General features: G+C 44.9%; 1 protein-coding gene across 1 annotated transcript in view; it reads left to right on the top strand.

Moving 5' to 3' along the window:
• The window catches only part of Pappa (pregnancy-associated plasma protein A, pappalysin 1), a gene marked incomplete at both ends in the record, with an annotated part of 230,329 nt that continues 205,963 nt past the window's right edge, over nt 1-24,366 (top strand). The window contains 1 exon segment of the mRNA XM_013513305.1: nt 1-185.

Here is a 24,366-nt window from a genome sequence, read left to right as displayed (position 1 = left end):
GCGGGAGGCGAGGGAGGCGAGGGGCGCCGCGGAGGAACCGAGCCCGCCGAGCCGGGCGCTCTATTTCAGCGGGCGCAGGGAGCAGCTGCGCCTCCGGGCCGACCTGGAGCTGCCGCGGGACACGTTCACGCTGCAAGTGTGGCTGCGAGCCGAAGGGGGCCAGAAGTCTCCCGCCGTGATCACAGGTAGGCGAGGCAGCCCTGGTGGGCGCTGCACGGCCCCGCACCCCGAGGGGCGCGCGAGTGCCAGGGCATGGGTGGCGGGCGGGCCCGAGGCTCGCGGGTGTGTCCGTGCGGGGACGCCCGGGTCAGGCTACGAGCCTCACTTTGCCCATCCGCGGAATGGGCGGGCGCGGACGGCTGCCTGCCCTGCTGGAGCGACTTGGGGCGCGCTTTGGGTAGACCCAGATCCTCATCCCAGAGGCCGGTCCTCAGGGAGCCCACTGAGCGCAGCCCGCGCTCGGGATGTGCAGATGCGCTCTGTGTCGGTTTGGCAGAGAAGAGGATGACCCATTTGGGCTGCGTGAGAGGGGAGGCTAGGGGCCCGTTGGTCTCCTTGACTTTCTGACGGAGGTAATCCTCTCCATTGGGCCCCATTAACCTATAAGCCAGCAGGGATAAGGTTGTTGTGACAGCCAGACTTAGAACTCCTCAAAGTGTCCCAAAGTTGCTCTGTGCTCGAATCCTGCCTCTGGGACCCCCCTCTCCCTAGCACGCGCGCGCGCGCGAGCACACACACACACACACACACACGGATGCGCGGGAACACACACGCCCCCCATCCACACACAGGGACTGCCATCTCACGTCCTTGCTTTTAAAGCCTGTCTCCTGTCACTCGGGGCTGGGGTGAGACCTTCCTAGCGCACAGCCCGCCAGTCTTCCCCAAACTCGGCTGCGAAATGGGGCGCTTTTCTCATTTGGGACTTTCATGAGCCCGCAATGAATTTGAGTTCTCCCTCCTGAGCCTCCCTCTCGGTGCCCTAGGCCGTTCCACAGCAAAGCCCACAGTGAAACCGGACACAGCAAAGGTTTCAAAGCTTAGAAATGTTCCAACATCCACCCCCCCCAACGAATCTGTGGAAATGTCTTTAATAAAACGGGGGGCGGACAGCGCTGGAGGAGAGGAGGAAAGTTTTGCCTTGTGTCTGGGAGATTCCCTCCTGCACAGATGATCTTGCCTCGTCCTGGGACGTCTTAAAGTGAGAGTAGGGCTTCCCCCTTCGCTGCAGCCAGGAGACTGACCCAGGCGCTTCGCGATCCCACCCCTTTCCACACACTTTCTTGGAAGGGAAAGCTCTGAGCTTTTCCGGCAGTCAGGACTCTTTCTCTGTCTTGGACTTTCTCTAACACTGCACGAACTGTCTTATTTGTATAAAACCCATTTCAGGGGACTCACAGTCTGTTGTTTTACCAAGAAGATACCCTCTCAGAGCCCCCACTTCCTAAGTAGCAAAGGAGAGCAAGAATGACTTGCGCGCGCACACACACACACACACACACGCCCCTGACGTCATCGCATGCTATTTTTCCCCTTTTCCACGGAAAGGAGAGGGAAACGGAGCTCATTCACATTTGGCTCCCAAACCCTCTTCAGCCAGAGGAGGGTATGATATGGAGCTGTAAAGACGGTTTTCAGAATAATGGTGATGATGGTGATAATTCAGCATATGTGGTACCTGTACTTCTCTTTCTAATGATACGAAAAGCACAGTCTGCTGTGCGGAGGTTAAAAACGAAAATGTGTAAGCCCCGCTTTTCCTAGTCCTTACCCCTTCTAACAGTTATTTGGAAGGTTTCCCCTCCCCAGGGGCTATACAGGTATCCTCAGTGGAAAGGTTGTGATGTATATGTCCTCGGATTCCACGAGAGACTGCTTTATAAGTGTCTGTAACTCAGACAAGGGTCTCTCTTCACATCATTCTCCTGAGCACTTATTTACTCTCACACAAAGATTGTTGCAGTAAAATACTTTAATTGGATGGGGGAACGTTAGGTTATTATTGCTTGTATAAAATGCCTGGTCCATTTTATGTGTGGAAATAACATTCCTCTCAAAACGAAAAAAAAAAAAAAGGCACGGCTGTCGTGTAGCACCAGAAAGCCAGGAGCTTTTCTCCCGAGGATTCTGTTGGATTTTTTTCCCCTCCCCTAGTTGAGTCCGAGCCAGATTTGGCGGTGTGTAAACACCTGGCTGCGTGCCAGAAAAGACTCATTCTGCAGTATCCTCCACACTGTACAGACGGTTGGACTAAAAAGAACCTGCTTCTCCTTGAATTAAAAAGCAAACAGAGGTTCTTTGCAGAAGTACTTTTTCAGCTCCCTCCCGGATGGAAGTTAGGGCTGGGAGAGAGGGATCCAAGGTGGGCACCCAGGCACATCCTCCAGCTGTGACCTCAGGTGCCCAGGTTGCTGCCTGACCTCTGCTGGCTTTCTCTAGCTGGGCATCACCGCCTTCTCAGGAATCCCTGGTCACCTATCTTGAGAGCAGTCATCGCTCAGCAGGGACCACACTGCTATTTCAGGCAGAGGGTTGCTGCCTCGTTGTCAAGCCAGGCTTCCTTACATCACTCTTTGCTGCAGGATTCAATTGGGTTTCGTAAAGGTCTAATTTTACGGTGCTGTTAACCGGGTCTGTCGTCTGGCGGAGGGAGGCAGGCCTTGACGCTCCTGGTAGGTGGGTGTTCTCCCAGATCTGCCCGCCTGGGATGCTATTTCTGCCCTGGTTCAAACTTCGCTGACATGGGTTCAGACAGGGGTTTGGAAAAGCAGTGGGGAAGGGGGAAAAGAGCAGTTTGCTTCTGGAGCTCAGAAAACATGGCTCTTATTTTCCTGAAAGCGAAAGAGAAAATATCTGTATATTAATAAATAAAGCAGGAAAGGCTTCTACAGGCAAAAACAAAGCTGAAGTTAGAAAGTACATGTGTGCCGGATGCCCCTGAGTGCCCTGGACAGAAATGAATACTTGTTTAGCACTGAGGAGTCCTTTAAGGTTACTCTGAGAAGGGTCTACTCAGGCTACCCAAGGTAGTTATCCTTTTGACCAAATGGGCTGAAAGAAACACAGAGAGATGTGGGGTGCATGCGGATGACAGCACTCCTTGGTAAAGGGAAGTGGGATTTAACCCCTGGCATCTCCACTTCCAGGCCTTGCCCCCTACTCCACTGGGAGGACCGCTCATAAACACCCCCCTCCTCACCCCACAAAGACCACCACCCGGGCCACAGCCCTCCCGAATAGCAGTAGAAGCTCCCTTTCAAGCTGGGCAGGGGGAGCTGCTTCTGACACATCCAGTTGCTTTTGTACCACACTAGGCCAGATCCAAACCCCTGCTCCTCATCCCCAACTGTGCCCCCCGCACCCCTCCATCGGGAAGAAAGAGAAAGAAAACAATAGGCTCGATTTTCTCCATGGAGCAGAGGCCCTGAGCAGCAGTTAATCTTGTTAAAGTTTCTCCTGACCTGTTAGATAAGTGAAGTGTGGACCCCACAAGTGTTGCCCTCCTCCCACCCCATTCCTACTCCCCTTCCTTCAGGGATCGGAATTCCTGCTCAGAAGGAGAAAGGGATTTACCTGAATCCTATCCAGCACCTCAGCCTGCCAGCATTGTTTCTTTTGTTCTAAATGTTGGAATGGATTAAGTTTGCTGGCTACTCTCTGGAGTCTCTTCCCCTCCCTGCTGTAGCCTCCACTTCCTACTTCTCACGCAACCCCTCCGAAAGAGTGGGGCTAGGTTGGAAAGAGTCCGTGTAGTAACATGGCTCTCACTTCATCTCCGGTCCCACCTGGCACCTACAGTACTGCAATTGTTCGAGCTCAGTTCCAGTGGCCACTTTCCCTAAGTTCAGTCTACCTTTGCTCTTAAGTAGCTGTGTGACCTAGAATAAACTAGCAGTTTCTTCTGGGCCGCAGCCTCACAAGGTTGGCAAGGCACCTGTCTCATGGTGGTGTGAATGTAAGTGAGCTTGCACTTGGAAGTGCTTGCAGCAGGACTTGTTACAGAGTGAGTGCTCAGCAAAACTTACTCTTCTTATGAGACATGGTTTCCCAAAGATCTCAGCCTGGGATTTCTGGGCAGAGGATAGCTAAAAACAGGATATAAACTCGATCTTCCCGGGCACTTGTAAGATTCCAGACACTGAACGAGGAGCTTGCCTTATGCCTTTCATGTCTATGGGCAGCCTAGGAGCGGGCATCACAAACCTACCCCACTAAACAGGGATCTGCATCTCAGAGAGCTCAAGTTTGGACTTGGACCGAAGTCCCACAGGGCCTCTGGTGGGCAGGGCCCAGGGGGGCACTCAGGCCCTAAGTGCCCATTTCCTCTGTCAGCACTCTTTTTGGAGAGAGAAGTGACCTGTGTTCCCTTCCTGAATCCTGCTGCAGAACCTGCAGAGGGTTTCTGTGTCTTTCATCATTTCTATGTGCCATCAGGCAGGGGCAAGTTAAAGAAGGGTGAGAAGTAGGGACAAAGTCTCATCCCTGGAGATTTGGGTTTGATCTAGCATATTTGTTTTTCTTCTCACATCAAATGATTAAACAGAACAGGCTCAGAACATCACTTACCAGCTACTTAGCATGTCATCTGATTCATCATTGCCCCTCTGTCCTCAGTTTCCTCCCATATTAAGTGGGCACAATGATTTCAGGACATCCAGGGACACGAGTATGAAGGGTATCAGCACAGTATCACCTCACACTAGGGACTTGGTCACCGGTAGCTATGACTCATAAATAGACACACTTCCGGTCCCTCTTTGCAGACTTCGCCTTCTGCAGATAGGATCTCTCGGAGCCTTTTTTGAGGGTGTCCTCTCTCAAGTTGTTGGGGAGTTTGTCTAGTGTGTGTAGTGTCTGTTGGGGAATAATTAGACTTCAGGTTGTTCTTTCACTTGGATATCTTCTTGGACATGCCGAGTAGCCCTTTACCAGTAGGAACCAAATGTCCAGAACCACTGAGACCTGCAAATAGGAAAGCCAGTTAGCTAACTTTCCCTCGCACAGCCAGCCAGTGGGCAAAGGGGAGTGACTGGGACTGCAGAACCCCAGGAAGCAGAGCCTCTTGGTCTCCTCTGCCCAGAGGAAGGAAATCTTGCAGTCCTGAGTATTGGGATGGACATAGCCAGCCCAGGCCTTAATTCACAGTCATATGATGCCGTGCCCTCATCTGGGTCAAACAGCTCACTTTACAGTAGGGGTACTGAGGGCCAGGGCCACACAAAATTATATTCACAGGCCTACTCTCTCTTTTTTTTTTTTTTTTACTTTAAAGAGATTAATAAAAGAAGAACAATAGCAAATTATCAACAAGATAGACAAAAACAATAAAAGTGACAAAATGATAGGAATTAACAGTGGTTGTTATGTTATATATTGTTATCTCCTTCTCTTAAAGAGGCCTGGGAAGCCTTTTGGTGTAGTGGTTGCTATTCCAGGGTGAACTTAGAATCACTCGCTTTTATAACACTGTTCAGCTCAGGCTAGACCCTAGCATGGTCCTGGAGTTTGTCTGGGTACTGCCGTTTCTCAAAGACTTCTTAGGCAGTATATATCGTCCTGTGGGAAGAGTCACTAAGCAAGTCCTCTTGTTCTACAGGTGGGAAAGGTGAGGCCCAAAGGAGAAGTATCATGCCTTGCTTACTGAGCTGCTTAGTGGCTAAGTCTTTAGAGAAATCCAACTGTCCCAGCTCTGAGTTTCCAAATACCAGGAAGGACTCCTCTTCCATCCTAGGTCCTCCGGCTTACTCCAAACCTCTGGGTGTCAGAGCTCCTGATAATCCATTTTCCCAGTGTGCAATGCCACTCGCTCACCTTCTGGTGCCTCCTTTAAACTGTGAATGCTCTGATAGGGGATCATACAATGAATACCATGCAACTGGTTTCAAATAGATTCCCCAGTGTTGGGAAGTAGCCTACCCTGATAGGAATAAAGGTATCTCTGAGGAAAAAGAAAAGACACAAGTACCCCAAGCAGGACTCCCTAGATGGCCGGTTTATAGCTCATCTACCTAAGACAAAAGGCACATCCATCCAGCACACATCTGTTTTTCCCCTTGCCAGCTTTTCTAGAGTTTAGTTCCCTTTCCGTGAAGGTGCCCTTTGCTTCTTTGTGCTGCACCACGAACCCTGCTTCTTCTGATGTAGTGACTGGAAACGTTCAGCTGGGATGCTGATGCCAGCAACCAAGAACTTGTAAGTGTCTGCGCCTTGCTTGTGTGAAGACCTGAGACAGAACTAGAAGGTCAGAGTTGAGCCAGAACTTGATGTCCTGTAAACCTGTGAAACCGGGGGCTTCCAGGGAGAGGTTTTCAGGTGTGAACACATTCAACATCTCCATCTCATAGTTGTCATGAGGACCAGGTGAGATAATGGTAAGGGAAACTCTTGGCTGAGATCAGAACCCAGCGTATAGGTCAGCGTGGTTAGGAGGAGCCAGGTGAAATGTGTGAGGGATTTGTGCAGTTAGGGTCATTCCTGGAGAGGTGCTTTTATTATCATCGTTCACATTGTGGATGATAAATAGTGATTAAGTTAGCAAACCTTTTCACACTGGTGACCTCAGTGGAATTCTTTGATGTCTGGACTTCACAAGTCTGCTGAACCCTGCCACTTACTCCCATAAGACCCTGACAACTTACTGCCCAGCCTGGTCCTCACTGATCTCAGGAAGGGAAAGAAAGGTAGGGATGGAATAAGGGCTTTCACACAGTGTCCAGCAATCTTAGGGAATCTCTGGGGAGGTGCTTGACGACAGGCCTTTGCCACCCCAACTTTCCCCTCACCTGACTGTGTTTAATCAAGCCATCCTACAAAATTAAAAGAATACATTCCCACGTTACAGAGTTTGAATGGATAGGGTCTGACATGATGAAATCGTTAATTTTGCCAGGTATGATTATGGCAATGTTATGTCTTTCTAACATACCCTAATCCTTTAAAATGCATACTGAAAAATTATGCATTAAATTATATGCTGTCTATTTTTGTTTGTTTGTTTACCTAAAAAGTTCCAGGAAAAAAAATTTGGTATTTGAAAGGGAGAAGAACAAAACAAGGAAGGTAAAAGATGATTAGCAAACTAATCAGAAGTGTTGAAACCAGGTTATGGAAACTTGAAGTTATAATACATTTTTTTTCCTATGCTTTTATGTGAGATTGAAGATTTCCATAATAAAACATTAAAAAAAATTGAAAGCTCCTGAGAGTGGCAGGAGGAGGTGACAGCTTAGATCCTGCTTATGCTGTGAGCTGATGAACTTGCGGATACAGAGGCTACAGGCTCAGAAGGTCAGGGACTCTCCCAAGGTCAAAGGCTGGCTCAGAGCCATGATGGAGTCTGAGCTTCAGAAACTAGGAGCTCTGTCTCCCCACTTCACGGAACACCTGTAACCCCAGGCTAAAATGACCATCTGGGGCACACTTGAGGGGGAAAAAACCCAAAGAGAAAGGCCTTGCACAAGGGGCCGGTGGAGACTTGCTGGATATGGTTGGGAGTGACAAAATTCTTTGCCGCACGAGACCTCCCTATTTATTGTGCAATATTTACCATAAATGTCCCTGCACATGAGAATCCCATGAGATCTGCTAGTGATCTTTGTGAAAATCTAAACTATTACAATGCACCACACTCCGACATTTATACGCATCCCTAGTTGTCATTTTTCTAGCTCTTATTTCTCTCCATCTCCAATTGCCCAAAGAGCTTTCTAGTCTTCTACAGCCTACTAGGCCCCTGGGGGAATGACCTGCAAAAGTATGTGTTTACTGAGGAAATAGCTTGCAGTAGTTGATCATAGGACTTAAGAGTCATTCTGCCTGAGTTTGATTCCTGACTCTTGCACCTGCTAGTTGCACGATATTGGGCAAGTTCCCAAACTGTTCAAGCTTTGCTTTTCCCTTCTGAAAAGTGTGGATAATACTAGCTCCTGCTTCATGGAATTGTTTTGAAGATTAACTGCACCTCTGTGTGGAAAATGCTTAGTAATGGAATCTAGACCATGAGGTAACCAGCAAGCATTCCCTCACACTGGTATTATGTGTGTCAGGTCCTGGCCACTCACTATTCCTAATTCTCTAAATAACCCTGGAAGTTAGACAAGATTGTCTCTTTGGCAAAGCTAGGAATTATTTTTCCCTCTTTTACCACGCAGGATAGATTTATATTCTTATCACCTACAACATTCAAACAAACAAACAACTATACTAAAATGAGAGCCAAACAAAATAAACAGGTTATGATTTCATTCCACAAAACCAATGTATTCCCACTGTACAGAATCTAAGAAATTCAGAAGAAAATAAGACACAATAATAAAATTTGTCCATTCATTGCCTACATATTCAACAGGGTTGTTTGCTTGCTTGCCTGCTTTGTGAGTTGCTATGTGCTGGACACCATTTTTAAGTGATGAAAACTATCTGTGTCCTTGGGGAGTGTATATGGAATCACAAGGGGTGGGTGTGGGAGGTAGGGACAGTCCATAAACAAGTAAGTTTTTATATCACAGCCTGCCCACTAAGGGTATAGGAAGAAAACATAAATACAGCATAGGAACTAAGGCTGGAGAGGGCAGTGCAAGAATGAGAAAAATTTGAATAGGGTGCTCATGTAGGACTGTTCTGAAAGGTCCTACTGCAGGTAAGATGTAAAGCAGACCTGCAGCTGTCTAAAGAAGAAAGAGCAGTGTTCCAGAAGACAGGATGTATCCATTCTAGACCAGGATCATCACTTTGAGAAAGTCATTTTCCCTCTCTGGACCAATTTTCTTTATCTGAGCCGTGAGACTGCTGCCAGTTTATCAACCTTGGCTCTAGACATTCTTCCAGCAGAGACCTTTAGGACCGTGTAACCCTCATCAGGGCTGTCCTTAAATTATGAAACTGACAACAGTTCTGCTTTTCTTCAGTTTCTGTGCATTTTCCTCCACTAGGTGGGGCCTGTGCCTGTCACCCTCAGGGGCAAAGTGCCTACACACTTCCTACCTCCTCCCCCTAGCAACACTCATATCAGAAAAAAAAAAAATTAGATCCTCTTTCTTGCTAAGGTGTCATTGACTGACAATATTTGCAGTGTTACTCTTTGGTTGATAGATATATTTAAATGACTCCCCAAAAACCTTCATTGCAAAGAAAAATACTAAGGGTAGAACTTCACAGATTGACTGAAGACATTGTTCTGGGAATACTGGCACTTCCTAATACCTGGAAACCACCTCATTCTTCATGTAAATAATATAGCTGCCCTAAATATACATTATACTCACTGAGTGACTTTTCCATTGATCACTTAGGAGGGTAAGGGTTACAGTCCTTAAGTGTCACAATTTTTTACTACATAAAAGACATTTCAGGCAAATTCCTGGACATTAGAGAAAGTCCCTGACTCTTTACTCTGGCTTATTCTAATCAGAGCATTTTATGCATTAAAATACTTAAGTTCTGACCTCCATAGTCACCTGCTTTCCTCTGTCTTGCAGGGCCTCTGCAGCTGTCATGCCTGAAGTGCGTCTTGATGCCCTTCTGCCCTCTCCCTCCCTCTCCTTCTATTCTGCACACCTTTCACATTTACTTTGGCCACATAGATTTTTCTTGAAACAAGAGAAAATAAACAGGTTTGTTTTCTAGCATTATCAGCCACAAACCCAGCACCAAGAGTAGTAGAAGTCACCCTCTTTCAAAGTGAAAAAACCTAGTAAGGGCCCAGATTCCCACCCACTTAGAGAGAACACCAGAGGGAAAATCCAGGAAGAAGTAAGTCATGCACTGGGATATTTAAGTATGCATGTAGAGGGGTGGCGTGACAAAAACAGAGCCATGGTCCTGCCTTTTTTCTTCAAGAAACTGACGTTCTAAGCTATGCCTGTCACCTGCATAGTCAAAGAAGTCACTGCTCTGTCTGCACCATCTTTCCTTAATTCTTCTTGCTCTGTGAACATGAAGATGAGGAGAACGTGATCAGATGTGTTGCTCCAGTGAGGTTACAGCTCTGTTATCTGAAGAGGTTGATAAGAAATCAGAGAAGGGCATAGGAATAGCCAAAAAGGAACAAAACTGCTCTGCTCTAGGAGATGGAGAACTCACAGCTAGAAAACACTAGATATATCAACCACTGCATTTAGTCCGTCATAAACCTCTGCCTTCCCTGTTGTCTCAGCATTTTCTTAACCAACCCGTTCCTTCCTCAGCTTCCTCTCTTCATTTCCTGCTTTGACTTTCCCTGGCATTGCAATGCCCACTTCTCTGAGCCACTGTCTCTGTGCTCCTTCAGCTTATCCTCCAACAAGGAAAAGCTCTTTTAAGTGAAGACCTGATTCTATTAGTCCGAGCTAACTGCTCTTCACAGAATCTGAATTATTTGAAATTTACCCTCAATACGTCAGGCTTTCTAAAATCACTTCCTTTGCTTACCTGTCTCCTGTATTCCTGTGCACCTTTTCCAGAATGCTTATTCCTCCACAGGATTCTGCTCAAGGTTCCTTTCTTTTGGGAAGTCCTCCCTGACTCACCCCACAGTGTAACTTGTTGCCCCTCCCTATCCATCTCCAGTGTATCTTCTACATGCTTACATTAAAACACCCACCTGCAATTCTTTATCACATTTAATTTTGATGATATTTGGGTCTTGTCCGTTTTAACTTCTTCCTTGCTTAGTACAGTGCCTGGCTTATAAATAAGCAGTATGTATTATTGTTTGTGGAGTGGATGAATGAATACAGGAGCCGGCTGAATGTTTAATGATTCCGGGAGAAGGAGCTCGGGAACCTCAGGCACGTTGCATTACGTAACCAAAGCACATGACCTGTCCTGTGCGTCACAGTCAGAAACATTACACAGTGGTTAATTCCATTTCCCCTTGATCAAAGAAGTTAGAAGGGGAAAGAAATTTGGCCTTCCAAAACAGAGGGAGGAGGGAACAGTGTATTTAAGGGCCTCCTCAGCTCACACTGTGGCCTTTTTAATCCAAGCCACATTTTGGCCTTGGTCTTTCCCTCTGAGCCTCTGTCTGTTTGCAAAGCATTTGTTTTGTGTCTGCACTGTGGCACCAAATCCTCAACTTTGCTCTCTTCTATTTTTTTCTCTCTCCCTTATCAAGGTCTCACTGGGCCTCAAGCATCCTGGCAGTTATATCTGTTGCTTGGATTTTCACCCATTTCCCGCCTTCCTGATAGGGGCTTTTCCATCTGCTTCCCTTGATCTTGTGAGACCTTGTAGTGACCTCAGAATCTGGAATCGTCCGTGTGTTGTTTATGTACCCTTAGGGGAGAACACGCATTCTCAGCAGTAATGACAGTCATAAAGCAGCTAGCTTATAATGAGCACTTACTATGTGCTGGCACTGTGCTGAGAGCTACACACTGTACCCTCTAAAACTGGCTTAGAGATTCGCATGACTCACTGAAAGACCTGTAGCTAATGGGTGGTGAGACTGGAATTCCAACCCAGGCTGTTTTGATTTTATCTCTGTCTGAGTTTATGGGCCTACCACATTGCTTGAAACACCCTGCTTATCCACTCGATGTTCCACTAGAGGATGCACATATGTAAGAACGTATGAATGAATGGATCCATATGAATGATAGCGCCTCTAGTGGCTAATGAAGGCATTTAAAGAATGTAGAATGTAAAAAAGGAGGAAAAGAGGGAGGGATGGAGAGAGGGAGAGAGAAGTGGAGGACAAAATCTGAATGGGCCTTGTAAGATTTCAAAGAGACTGGCTGAGAAATCTCTTTGATATGGAAAACTATATTTTATTTGGAAGTGGCTTTTGAACAGAAAGCCCATTTACATCCACCAGAGCTTTTTTTTTTTAACCTTTAAGTGGTCTACTGGGAGAAATACAGTTATTTCGAAGACGCTGCCTTTGCCAAAAATGTTTCTGGATTCCTCTTTCGGGAATCACAGTCTGGGACATGTTCCCTCAAATATGCACAGTGGAGACACATTGTCATCCTCTGAGGAAGAGCCCCGACTCGTTCTGAGCCAAATCTGGGAAGTACGTGGGGGGACATGCTGCATGCACTGCGGAGTTCTGCACAGAAGAGTGATGTTGAAGTGAGCAGGCTGAATCGTGGTGGAGCTGTCACTGGAACCAATTCAACCTTATTCTAACAGAGCCCCTGCTAAACTCTCAGGGATGGCTCTACTGGGCAGCCCCAGTAGTCCAATTAGGTGTCATTTACTAGAAAGAGATTCAGTGTCTTGTCCACTCCTTTCCCGAATTCTAGAAATGAAATGACATCAGAATCTGCTTCGTCAAATCTACCCAGATCAGCCATGGAAGAACTGAGGTATAGGCAAAAGTTGACTTGTTGAAGGAAGCTAACGTTAGGCAAGTAAGGCTAATGCAAATTGGCAACCAAATTCATTCTCAAGTTAGTGCTCCTTCCATTGAGTCAGTTTGTTTTCCTTTATGGTTTGAGATGGTAGTTATGACTCTGGGTAGAGAGTAGTGAGTGTTAGAAAACCTAGTGCTGTTGTTCAGTGACTTTACTTCTTAGGTGACAAACCTCTGTCTTAGACATTCAGAGAGATTCACTAGGAGATGGAAGTTTATTAGAAGTAAAACACCTTCTTTCCTTCCCATTCTTCCCCCCTCCCTTCTTCAGTCTCTCCCTTCCTTTTTCTTTCCTTCTATCCCTCCATTCCTCTCTCCTTCCTCCCCGTCTTTCTATCCATCTATCCATCCATCCAACCATCCACTTAATGGGCCATTTTTGAGCAATGTTCATGTATCATACCCCGAGTTAGGAAATGGAGACTCAGAATAAGGCACAGTTCCCATCCCTTGAGGAGCTCCCAGTCCTAGTGGCGGAAGCAGAACGGTAAACAGATACATGATGTCATGGTAACTGCTATAGCTAGGCAATTAATAGAGTACAAGGGAAGCACAGAGGGAGTAATATCGTATTATGGAACACCTATGTTTGTCATGGGGATGGAGAAGTGCTCTGAGGATTCAAGGTATTAAATCCTTCCATTTAAAAATATCAAGGAGTTTGTTCATGAAGTAGGTGGCATCAGTGTTTATGCACAATGTGTGCTCTGCCTTCCAGGTGACTATAGCCATGCATATCATTTCAAACGTATATCCATAAATCCAGTGAGATCTGTGCTTCAGCTGTGGACACTGACCCAGGATAGCTTTCAGGCATATAGTGCTAGGAAATTATTGCCAATTTCATCCATCACCATTCCGGTAAAGTCCAAGTGTGCCATTATATTCACCTCACACAGCATTCACCACACTGCACTTTGGCTGTCTTGGTAGCTATCCTTTTCTCCCACTTGTCTCTGAGCTCCTCAGGAGCAGAGACCATTTCTGTCTTTATCTACATGACTCCTCCCACTTAGCACATTACAAGCCACCTTCATACATGCCAAGTAAACTGGTAATTGGATGAATGGATTGACAAGGGCTCCAAATAAGGGAGAAGACTAGTGACTGCACGACGGTGATGTCATGGATAAATGCTTTGGGAATTTACAGCATAAACCTTGGGGAAGACCGAGCAGTGAAGCCAAACATACCGTGAATGGCATTGGCTATTAGGTATGGCCCCCGTTTCACTGAGCTAACCTTGCATGTATATGAACGCACTTTTCATTTTCCTATCCTGGTGCCTCCCCTTCTTTCTCAGCCCACGGTACTATCTTTGTTAGCTTTAACTCATTTAGTTTGGTCCCTCCTATGGTTATCCTTCAGGAGCAGGCTGCTGAAAGACTAGGTGTGATTGTGTGGGATGTGACCCTGTTCTTCCCAGGACTCTCACCAGTGCCTCAGTGATCTCTCCTCCTCTCTGAGCAGATTTAGGTAGGAAGGAAGTCTAAATGCTCAGGGCACTTTCTCAGAAATTGTACACTGCAGAGTTCAACAAATATTTGTGGATCATAGCTGGACTGGTAAAAATGCATATTTACAACATCTCTAGCACGGTGCCCCAGGCTCACAAATAGAGACGCTGATACCCAGAAAAGGCAAAGAAATCACCCCAAACTTATCTGAAAGTTGGGCACAAGAAAAGCCCCGGGCCCAATTTCTATGACTGCTCCTCTGTCCTGCTAAAATGTCATGGGACTCAGACCCAGCTCTCGTGAGCTTAGGTCTAAACACTTCAGATCACTGAATCCTACAGTTAGATAACACTTGATTTATCCATTTACATCCAGGAAACCTAAAGTTCAAAAAGTGGGAGAAATCTATTCAGGATTCCATGATGAGAAAGGGACAATGCCAGTATTTAAAAACATAAAACCTCTATGCATTTCCACAGATCAGTAACTATGTAGTATATGCCCTGCACTGTGAGACATAGCAGTGAACAAGAATGAGTGAGCCCCCTTCTCTTGTGTATTTGTATTCTTATGAAGAAAGACAATAACCCATAAATTATGGGAATTTATATTCTGTTTGTGAGAAGTGCCATAAGAAAATAAAATGACACAGGGAATGACAGAGGAACAGAGGAACATTAGTTTTTATCTTCAGGCCATAATAAAAACAAATTATCCATGTTAGGAAGAGAGACAGATACCAGTGGACAGATCATGGGCAGGACACACTCAGTACAACGAAGTAGCCTGTGTGCAAGGATTACGGGAAAATTGTGTGCCTGCCTGAAAACTGCCTAAATCATGTGATCTGAATTTTAATCCAAGCATACAAGGAAGTTCTCAGCAGAAAAGAACAGCATTTCAAGATCAAGCTGACCATTAGAGAGAGCACAGATTGCGTGAAGCCAGAAGAGGAGTTTCAGTGACAAATTTTGTCATGGTGTGAATTGGTTGCTGATATTACGTTTTTGGCATGGCTTAATATTTTGGCTAACATCATTAACATTTGTTTCCGAATACCAGCACCAACTAAAACACATAAATAACACTCATATTTGAGATCAGCAGAGGAGAATCGAGTTTACACACTTGGCCTCAGAAGAACTTGAAGAGATTTATGAACCTCAAGACATGTTCTGTAAAAGTTTGAGGCAGTACACATTTTTTCTGGAATATGTTATCAGTTTCTCAAAGGGACCTGTGGCCCCCAAAGAGTGACTTCAATGCTGAAAACCAGGGGTGCACACAGGGTCATTTCCTGAAGCCTGTTCCCAACTCTAAAATCTGAACCCTTAAGGGAATCTGTGCAAATGAGCATGTTGATGTTGAGTTGTTAGATGAGACTGAGGAATTGTGCCTTCCTTCATCTATGTTCTTCTTGGAGTAAGTAGCATTTGGAGCTTTTTCCCTCTGAGGAGAAATTAGTTTATACCTTAGAAACATAATCTATAACTTTGTTTATTCCAACTCTGGTCTCTGAGTGTCTCTGCGACTTTAAATCAGCAAGTTTACTTCTAATGTGGCCTGAAATGGTCCTAGTAGTAATTATTCCCTGTGGACTTTACCCACGGACCCAGCCATCTGTCCATCTATCCATCCACCCTTCCATCAATCCTTCTTTCTTCCCTCCTTTGTTCCCTCCCTCTCTCCCTCCCTCCTTCTTGTCCTTCCTGCCGTCCTTCCTCCCTTCCTTCCTTCCTTCCTTCCTCCCTTCCTTCCCTCCTTCCTCCCTTCCTCCCTTCCTTCCCTCCTTCCTCCCTTCCTTCCTTTTTTCCTCCCATACGTAATATATTTACTATATTTTGTGATAGGACTGAAATAAAATTAAGATGATTCCAATTCTAGTTCCTATGCCACCATGAGTCCCTTTGGAAAACTCCCCCAAAACATTCCACTGAACTCTGCATTTCCACATAGTACAGTTTGAAAACCACTCACTTCAGAAGCTGAAAACTACTTTGAAAAAATTAAAGCGTTCTGCCTGCACAGTCACATAATTGTAAGTATTCCTCGTGGTGCTTTGAATCTGGAACTGGATCACCACAGGATCCTTTATCAGTACTGATATTTTAGAACAATAACTATTTCTACCCTCAGGTCATCAGATGGGGAAAACCAGATACAGTTATGAGACAGAACCATATCCCTAGGGAAAGGACAACCTTCATAGGTGGGGACAGAAAAAAGAGCTGCCAGTTACTTCGTTCCTGGGACCCTTTTTTCCCCAACCTCCAAAGCCCTCTCTTAGTGATGCTGAGGCTTCTGATCCTTGTGCGCCTCTGGGTGTAGGAAGGAGCAGGAAGCCCTCGTGGCATGAGGTTGTTTCAGTTTCCGAAGCATTTTCGACATGTACCTATCATATTCCCACTCGCCTCGTAAAACAAGCATTTTCATTGAATACAGTGAGGTCTTTGTATTCTCAACAACAAACACATGGTCTAAGGCTCTTGGACACAACCTGCCTTTTTCTCCAACTTCTCACCCCCACTCCCTGCTCTGTCCACCCATGCTAAGCCCAGTGTCAGCAGAAGTATCTGTTTACAAACAAGGGCTCCAAGAGCACAGCATCAGTGGCTTAAACAGGCCTCTGAAGTGTGCCCTGGGTTAAATCTTGACATCCCTGTGCAGAGTGGGTATCACTGGCAGGAGCTTTTGTGGAAGTCTTCCATCTTTTCATCTGCTCGCATGTCTGGTTTCCTCTGTTTCCTGCAACTTATTCATTACAAACATGAGGAGCCTGGACTGGAAAGCCATTCAGATGCTGGGCTGGACCTTGAGCATCTCTGGGACACAAAGCCCAGACAGAGTACAAACAGTAAGAGAAACCCAAACATATGCAGCCTGTGGTGCCATCTGAAGCAGAAACGAATCAAAAGACTATTAATTGAGTGACTGTGATCACAAGAGGACTGTGCAGCTCTAGATCATTTTTCTAGTATTATAAGGGATGGAAGGGGCTCTTTAGGCGCTCTCTTATTCTGAAGTCTGCTGTAGCACCCTATTACCTATACATAGTAGCTAATAGAGAGCCGATCGATAGTAGCCAATTGGCTACACATTGATAGTAGCCAATATAGTCTACATGTAATAAGTATTTTGCATGTATTACCCTTGAAATCCTCATGGTAATCCTCTAAAGTTAGTACTATTAATATCCCTGTTCCCCAGATGAGAGAGGAGGAATATTATGTGAGTTTTCTTAAGGTCCACAACAAGTAAGTGATGGAATCAGTCCCCAGAAGCCAAATTCTACCCACTCCACCACAAACCTCCCTAGGTCAAAATGGATTAGGCTCACATTCAACTTGTTTCTCAAGCTTTCTTTCCTGCCTTACTTTTCTTAGATCTTCACATGAGGGTTTCTTAACCTCAGCACCATTGGCATGGAGAGTGGGTGATCCCTTCTTGTGAGACTGCCCTGTGCATTACAGGGCATTCAGTGGCACCCCTGGCCTCCACCCAGTAGGTGTGATAGCAACTCCTCACCCCCTCCTTAGCTGTGATGGCCCAAAATACCTGCAGAAGTTTCCAGATTTCCACTGGGGGCAAAATCTCCACAGTTTGATGATTGCTGATTTACCTAGATTCTTCAGATCAAGTACAATTCCTTAAGTACTCCTCGAACATGTATTTCTACCTCCAGGCTCTTTCACATCTGGTTTCTACTTGACCTTGCAGTATCCTTGGCCTCCTCCCCCAGTGTCTACTACTCTGCAGTCTGTCAGTTCTGCAGCCTCTTTTACAGTCAGAGAGGAAATACTACCTTGTCTGGGTGACTTGTTTTTATGCTTTTTTTTGTTTTAAAAACATTTGCCACTTCCAAACTTTCTATTCAAAAGCCTCTAAAGATTCCACTGGTCTACATATTCTGGAACTCAATCTTTTCCACCCATTCAACAGTGTTTTGCTGGGTTCACCCTGTGAAAGTTCTCAAGCGAAGCACTGAGAGTAGAAAGTCAAAACATATAGAGTCTCTGTCTTCCATGGATTTTTTTGTGATAGACTTGTAGGGCTAAAGGGCACTTAGAGGTCAAATCTGCATTCTCCAGTTGGGTAAGGAGGGAAACCAGGGGCCAGAAAGTAGATGAAATTTAATCAAGGTCGACTAGAGACCAGGATCATTCTCTACCTAGTAGAACACAGTATAATTCTGAAGTTCCAGTGTGTGTCTAAATACCATTTATCCACCTGAATTGGAGCCTTAAAGGGCACTTTAGGGTTGAGTTACAGTTCAAGATTTTCTAGCAGGCATCAAAACCATAGAAAACAAACACCCAGTTTGAAAAGTCTATCAGCACTCTCCAAAATTTTGCTTATATTTCACCCTCTTTGTTAATAAGTCTGAATGACTCCAGAATGCCAGAAGAATACACGGGGTGTCCTGAGACATTAGTCTTGGCTCCGTCCCTTCTGTCGCTCTGAGAAGGACACCCTATCATCCCCAGCTAAAGATCCTCATTCCCATGGACTCCCTTCTTCAAAACCCAGCAAGATCCCCTGATGTCTAAGGAGTAAACCTCAGAGCTCTCAGCGTGACATGCACAGCTCTTCACTCAAGCCTCCGGTAGCCCTTGCTCCTTCATTTCCCTCGCTTGCACCATACACCCTCAGTTCCCCCAATGCAATGTCTTCCTCTTTCCCAGGGCTACTTGCAGGTGACTTCATAGCTCTCACCTTTGCTCCTCCTTCACTTTCTGCTAGACAATCTTCTCAGCTTCTCCCCACCCGAATCCGGTACCTCTCAAGGCTCAGCTTTTCTGAGACTTTTCTAGGAAAGTTTCTTGAGGTTATTTTTTTGTTGTTGTTGTTGCTGTCGTTTTTGTTAGAATCAAGTGTTCCCCCCACAGTGTTCTATTTGCTTTCTACTTTTATTTTATGATTTGTCTTATTATATTTCATTTATTTATATTTAAAAAGGAACCCTCTTCCTCATGGAGTTGGCTTTCCCCTGAAAGCCAACTGAACAACTTAATATAGATGTTAAGAACTGTGGAGCCCACATCTGTCACTTGCCAACCAGTTACTCAAGCTGGGACCAGACACGTGGGCTTTCTAAGTCTTGGTTTTCTCATCTGTGAAATGGAACAATCAGCTGAATGTGGTGCGATGTGATTGTAATCCCAGCACTCTGGGAGGCTTAGGCAGGAGGATCATGAGTTCAAGCCAGGCTGGACAACTGAGAACCTAAGTATGACTTTGTCTCTAAAATGAAAAATTCAGACTAATTGGGGATATAACCAATTACTGCAAAAAAGGAAGGAGAGGAGACAATCATAGTATCTTGAATTATTGTGAGGTCTTGCTTTGTTAATTCATGCAAAGTGCTTAACAAGTATATGCCTGACCCACAGCAAATACTCACCAGGCATTAGCTATCATTGCTCTTTCCGCTAGAGAGTAATTCTGGATGCCCTGTGAAATGGAACTTGCCTGTCCAGCCTCGTCCCTTCATTATCTCCCTTTACCATCTCTCCTGGTAAGATTCTTTATGGGCCAAGCTGAGGTGATGGCAGGTTCACCTGAGAGAGAAGTTTTGTCTCCAGTGTTCTGCCCACACTGTCTGTGGTGCATTTTTACATATCTGCTTTGGCCCTGTGTCAGGCATGAAATGAACATCATTTGACTTACCACAATGAGAAAGGAGTTGACCAGGATCTGCAGTACATTAGTGGCAAATTAGGGCACAAGTTCATGCCTTACTACTCCCAATTCAGAAATCTGCATAGATTTTCAAGAAAGCCTCTAGAAGTTCTTTTACCATAATTTCTTCCATTGCAGATGAGAAAATAGATGCCAGAAAGATGATATGACTTGCCTAAGGTCATATAGCTCACACAGATTGTGTTTTCTGTTATTGTGTTTTTCTGTTATCTCCTTTTGTGTTTTACACAATCACACCTAATAACCATGAATGCCAATCTTCCATTATATGGAGGAAAATGGGAAAAGATGATGGTGAGAATTAGAACAGCTTTACCCACTGTTGCAAGGATGCCCGCTCCTCCTTCAGATCTGGGCTCTTGCGCCACTACTGGGAATATTATTTAAAACTTCAAAATCTACTTAAGTCAGACTTTCTCACAAGCCTTGTGCATATATATATATATATATATTTTCATTCCTTCATCCATTCAACAAACTTTTATTGGATGTATGTGTCCAAGTCACCAGGTGGAAGGCTCCAGATGGAAAGTGATGACAGGTGTGTATTCTTTAACCTCATGGATTTACAATCTAGGAGAGGTGAGAGCCATTGGAGGATGTGCTCCAGAAGGACTCATACTCTCATCTGCGGTAATTATCAGGAAGAGGAAACTGGACCAGCAACCAAATATCAGAAACTAGCATGGAGACACAAGGAAGAGAGGTGGGGGCTGTACTGTCCCACAATCACTTGTGGGAATTATGAAGACAAAACTCTCATCCTGGACCAGGTGCAGAAAGACGCCTCAGTCAAAAACTGATCACACCTGTGTCAGAGGATGGAAGACACCAGGTGTTCAGCACTGTTTTTGCACTGGTGGTGCAGACTCATGATGTCAAAAGTAAATGATAACACTGGCATTGGTCTTCAAGACCAGAAAAGAGGGATTCTAGGGAGGCATGTCCACCTGGAGGAAACAGGGCAGGTCAAAGAGAGGGACTGAGCCAGAGTCTGGCTGCATTCTCTGTGACAGGTTGAGACCAATGTCTAAGATACAAAGTTGTGGTTGGTCTTTACCCTGAGAGTGTCAGAGCAGGGTTTCTTTGTCCATCTGAGAGAATAGTGGAAGAACAAAATTTTAGGAAGATGAATATACGGATGTTTTACAGATTGTGTCAGAGAGGGATGAAAGTACTGGAACACGGGCCAATGAGGAGATCCAATCATGGTAACAGTGATATACAGAGCACCAAGCGCTTAGTCCCCTGTACATGATAGCTCTAAACGTTTACGGTGGGAAGTAGCATGCACATTTTAGCAAGTAGGAAAAGGAAAGCTCAGAAAGGTGTTAAGGCTTGCCTAAATCTCATATTGTGTGACTGCAAAGCTGAAATTTGAAATCCCAGTTCACACCTTTCCCCATCTTGGAAAAATAAATGTCCTTATCTCCTGGGGGCTTGTGAACTTATGACTAGAGTGCTATGGTATCCACATGCCTATATAAAGATCATTCATTACATAAGAGTGTGTTGGGCTAAGCAACATAGGGTATATCCTTTCAAACTTTAAAAGAGCACACACACACACACACACACACACACACACACACACACACACACACACACCAAAACTCACCATATCAGGGAAACTTCCTTTCCTTCTCCTGGAATGCAAATGACCATCTCTACCTTGGTCTCTGGAATGCTGGGAATAACAATATTGTTGGTGCTGGCATTCAACTGACATGTCTGTGTGGCTTTATAGGGAGTTGTGAAATATGCTTCTGAGCTTATCACTAACATCTACCTCTTTTCTCCAATTCTCTTTCTTGTGGTTTTCCCACATGCATTTGTTCTTCCTTGTCATCACATACATTCACAGTAATACCCATTATTGGGTGTTTATTTTATACGAGGAACCTTGCTAACTGTTCTGACAAGGGTACCTTATTAAATCTTCAATGAAGCTGCACTGACGTCATGTTGGAACTAGGACTCACCTGATCTGTGTTTGTTCCCAAATTGCGTTTTTACTCACCAGGCTATCCATTGTGCTTTCCTTCAAGCAGACGTGCTCATGTGCACTCATTAGTCACCTCTGTCATGTATGTGCTCATCCAAACACTTCATCCACGTGTTTTGTACTTGCCAATCCGGGTACTGGCCCTAGACATGCCAAGAATGTTCCTTGCTGTCTGGACTTCCCTCGCCCATGTTCATTCGCAGCAAGGATATTATTGTACTTGGGCCACCAAAATAGGAACTCTCTTTTCTTTCTTAAGTGGCTTCTTACATGGACAGATGGATTCTGTTGACGTTTGGACTGGATTGCACATGCACTACTCTTCAACTTCAAATTCTCTTCCTTTAGATGATTATAAATTACTTTATAAATCTGACTAATGATGTGGATGGAGATGGTGAGATTATCACTCTGGAATGAACCACGCATGGAGCAGGAGGTGCTGGCAGCGGATATCAGTGGGTGCTGGATTAGGTTTTACCACCCAGGTCCTGAATCTGCTTCCACAAGCTGTGTGACATTGGTCATTTCACTGCCTCTCTTGGAACCTGACTTTTCCTATTTGAATGAACAAAACAATCATTTCTATTTTGTTTCCTTTAGAGAGTGTTGAGAGAGGCAGATGAAATAAGTAGGATGCTTCATGCTTTAAAATTTCAAGGAAACTTAAGATGCTTCTGTGTTATTACAACCAACACTTATCCCATTGTTCCTTTCACTTTCTGAAGCAGTTCTGGACTTCCTCTTTTGTGAGCCTTTTTGTAGCTGCCCTGGTGTCCTAAATCAGTTCAAAATATTTACCTTTCCTCGTCATTTTATCTTTGGGGAAAAGCCAGAAGTCTCACAGTGCCAGATCTGGTGAAAAAAGTGGATGAGGACACACTGTAATGTTTTTATGAGCCTGTCTTTCTGTTTAGTGGCACTCAGCAGTAGCATTTACCATATTTTTAATCACACCTCATAAAGATACTCAGAAAACAGAGCTTGTACAACTGCTTCAGAAAGTGGCAAGAAGGATGGGACATATGTGCTCAGAGCAAGGGGGATTAATGGCAGTGTGTCTTCCACTGTAATATTTTTTTTTAATTTAAGCATTTACTGTATAGTTTGACCATACCTCATAAGTTTTAGAGGAGATGGTTAAAAAGACCAGTAAGATAACTTCCAGTCTTGATTCTGCCTGATTCTACGAATGGTGAAGGGTAAGGGCTTAGGGCACCACAAAAGATGTGGGATGCAGGGAGACCTGGTCCTTGACAGTTTCTTCATAAGTGGAATCATTGTCTCTACAGTGCAAAGAAATGAGTGGGGAGAGGAATATACAGGTCCTCAAGTCATGAGAATGACCACAGACATGGTCTCTCCTACAGGGCATCTCCCCCATAAACACCCCTCAGTCACCCAGGGTCTGTTTCAGCTACGCGACCACTAAGGGTGAAAAAAGCGAAAATGTGCTTCTCTCCATTCCTGTTCATCTTCTCCCTCTTTTTTGCCTTTTCCTTCCTCTCCTATACCACACCCTTTTAAAAGTTGGTAAGTACCAATTTTGTTGGCAATGTGTGAAAAACAGCAATAAGTATATCTCTATTTCAGACAAGAGTGAGAAGAAGGGCAGATTTTAACAACACATGGCAGTATACACCATAATCCCAACTGCTGGGGAGGCTGAGGCAAAAGGGTGAAGAGTTTAGGGCCAGCCTGAAATATATAGCATGACAGTCTTAAAAACAAAGTGAAAAAAACAAAAAATAGCACAAAAACAGGTGAGGATCTCCCAGTCTGAGGAAAAGGAATCAAAATTCATCGTGAGTATCAGTTGCAAAGCACAGTTAGAGTTCTTATATGCTATGTAAATGAACATTTGCAGCCTGTCACTGAGTCTGGAAAATGGAGCTATGTGTTAAGTACTTGTTTTTCAGTTTACACTTGAAGAAATTATCAAGAAGGTGCCAAGATTTTGCCCAAGGCTATACAGCTAATAAGGAGCAGAGCTGGGACAAACAGATCCATCTGACTCCAAACTACATGTGTTTTAACACGTGTTCCATTGCCAGTGGCCACATGCCAAATTCTGGCACGTGTAACAGCTCATTTGTTCCCTTTACAACTGTCAGGGGAAGGTCTATTCTCCCATGTTACAGATGAGAAGACTAATCCTAGGTGAATTATCTTGACTTTCCTCTTTTTTTTTAATTTCTTTTCAGTACTGGGAATTGAACTCATGACCTTGTGCTTGCCAGGCAGGCGCTGTGCTACTGAGCTAAATCCCCAGCCCCCTATCTTGACGTTCCAAGTCACGAAACAATAAGTGGCTGTGGCACCATTTGAACCAAGAACTGTTGGTGTGTAAGAGCCTGCAAAATGCAAAGGATATAGGCTGAAGGTTTAAGGCACAGAAGCAAACACAGAGGCACCTTGAGCCCTCAGGAGCAGGCTGCCACCTAAAATGTACTGCAGAGTCTGAGTGTCAGTAGTTATGGATTTCAGGAACTTTTAGCTATACTTATCTCCAACTTACCTCATATTTGGACAGCTTTAAAGAGTTTGCAAGCAATTCTATATCCATGTATCTTCTCTCTTCCTCAAAAGATATCTGGGTCCTATACAGGGTAAAACTTTACATCCCGACAGTACATCTGGGAGATCTGGAGCTGGCAGAGGTGAGTTAACTCATTTGAGGTTATACCACTAGTGAAATAGGTGAATACAGCCATGTAGTCAGGGAGGTCTCTGGATAATTTTTCCTAACAGGGAGAAAGAATCCAGGTAGGAGAGAAGATACAGGTTATATTTTGGATCCTGGTTCTTCTGTTCCCTTCAGTCCTGGAAAAGAACTACTTCTATCCATAGTCTTACACAATCATCCTGTA

Source organism: Chinchilla lanigera, unplaced genomic scaffold (assembly GCF_000276665.1).
Source record: "Chinchilla lanigera isolate Chin_1 unplaced genomic scaffold, ChiLan1.0 scaffold00018, whole genome shotgun sequence".
Lineage (NCBI taxonomy): Eukaryota > Metazoa > Chordata > Mammalia > Rodentia > Chinchillidae > Chinchilla > Chinchilla lanigera.
This window is presented reverse-complemented; position numbering and strand designations above follow the sequence as displayed.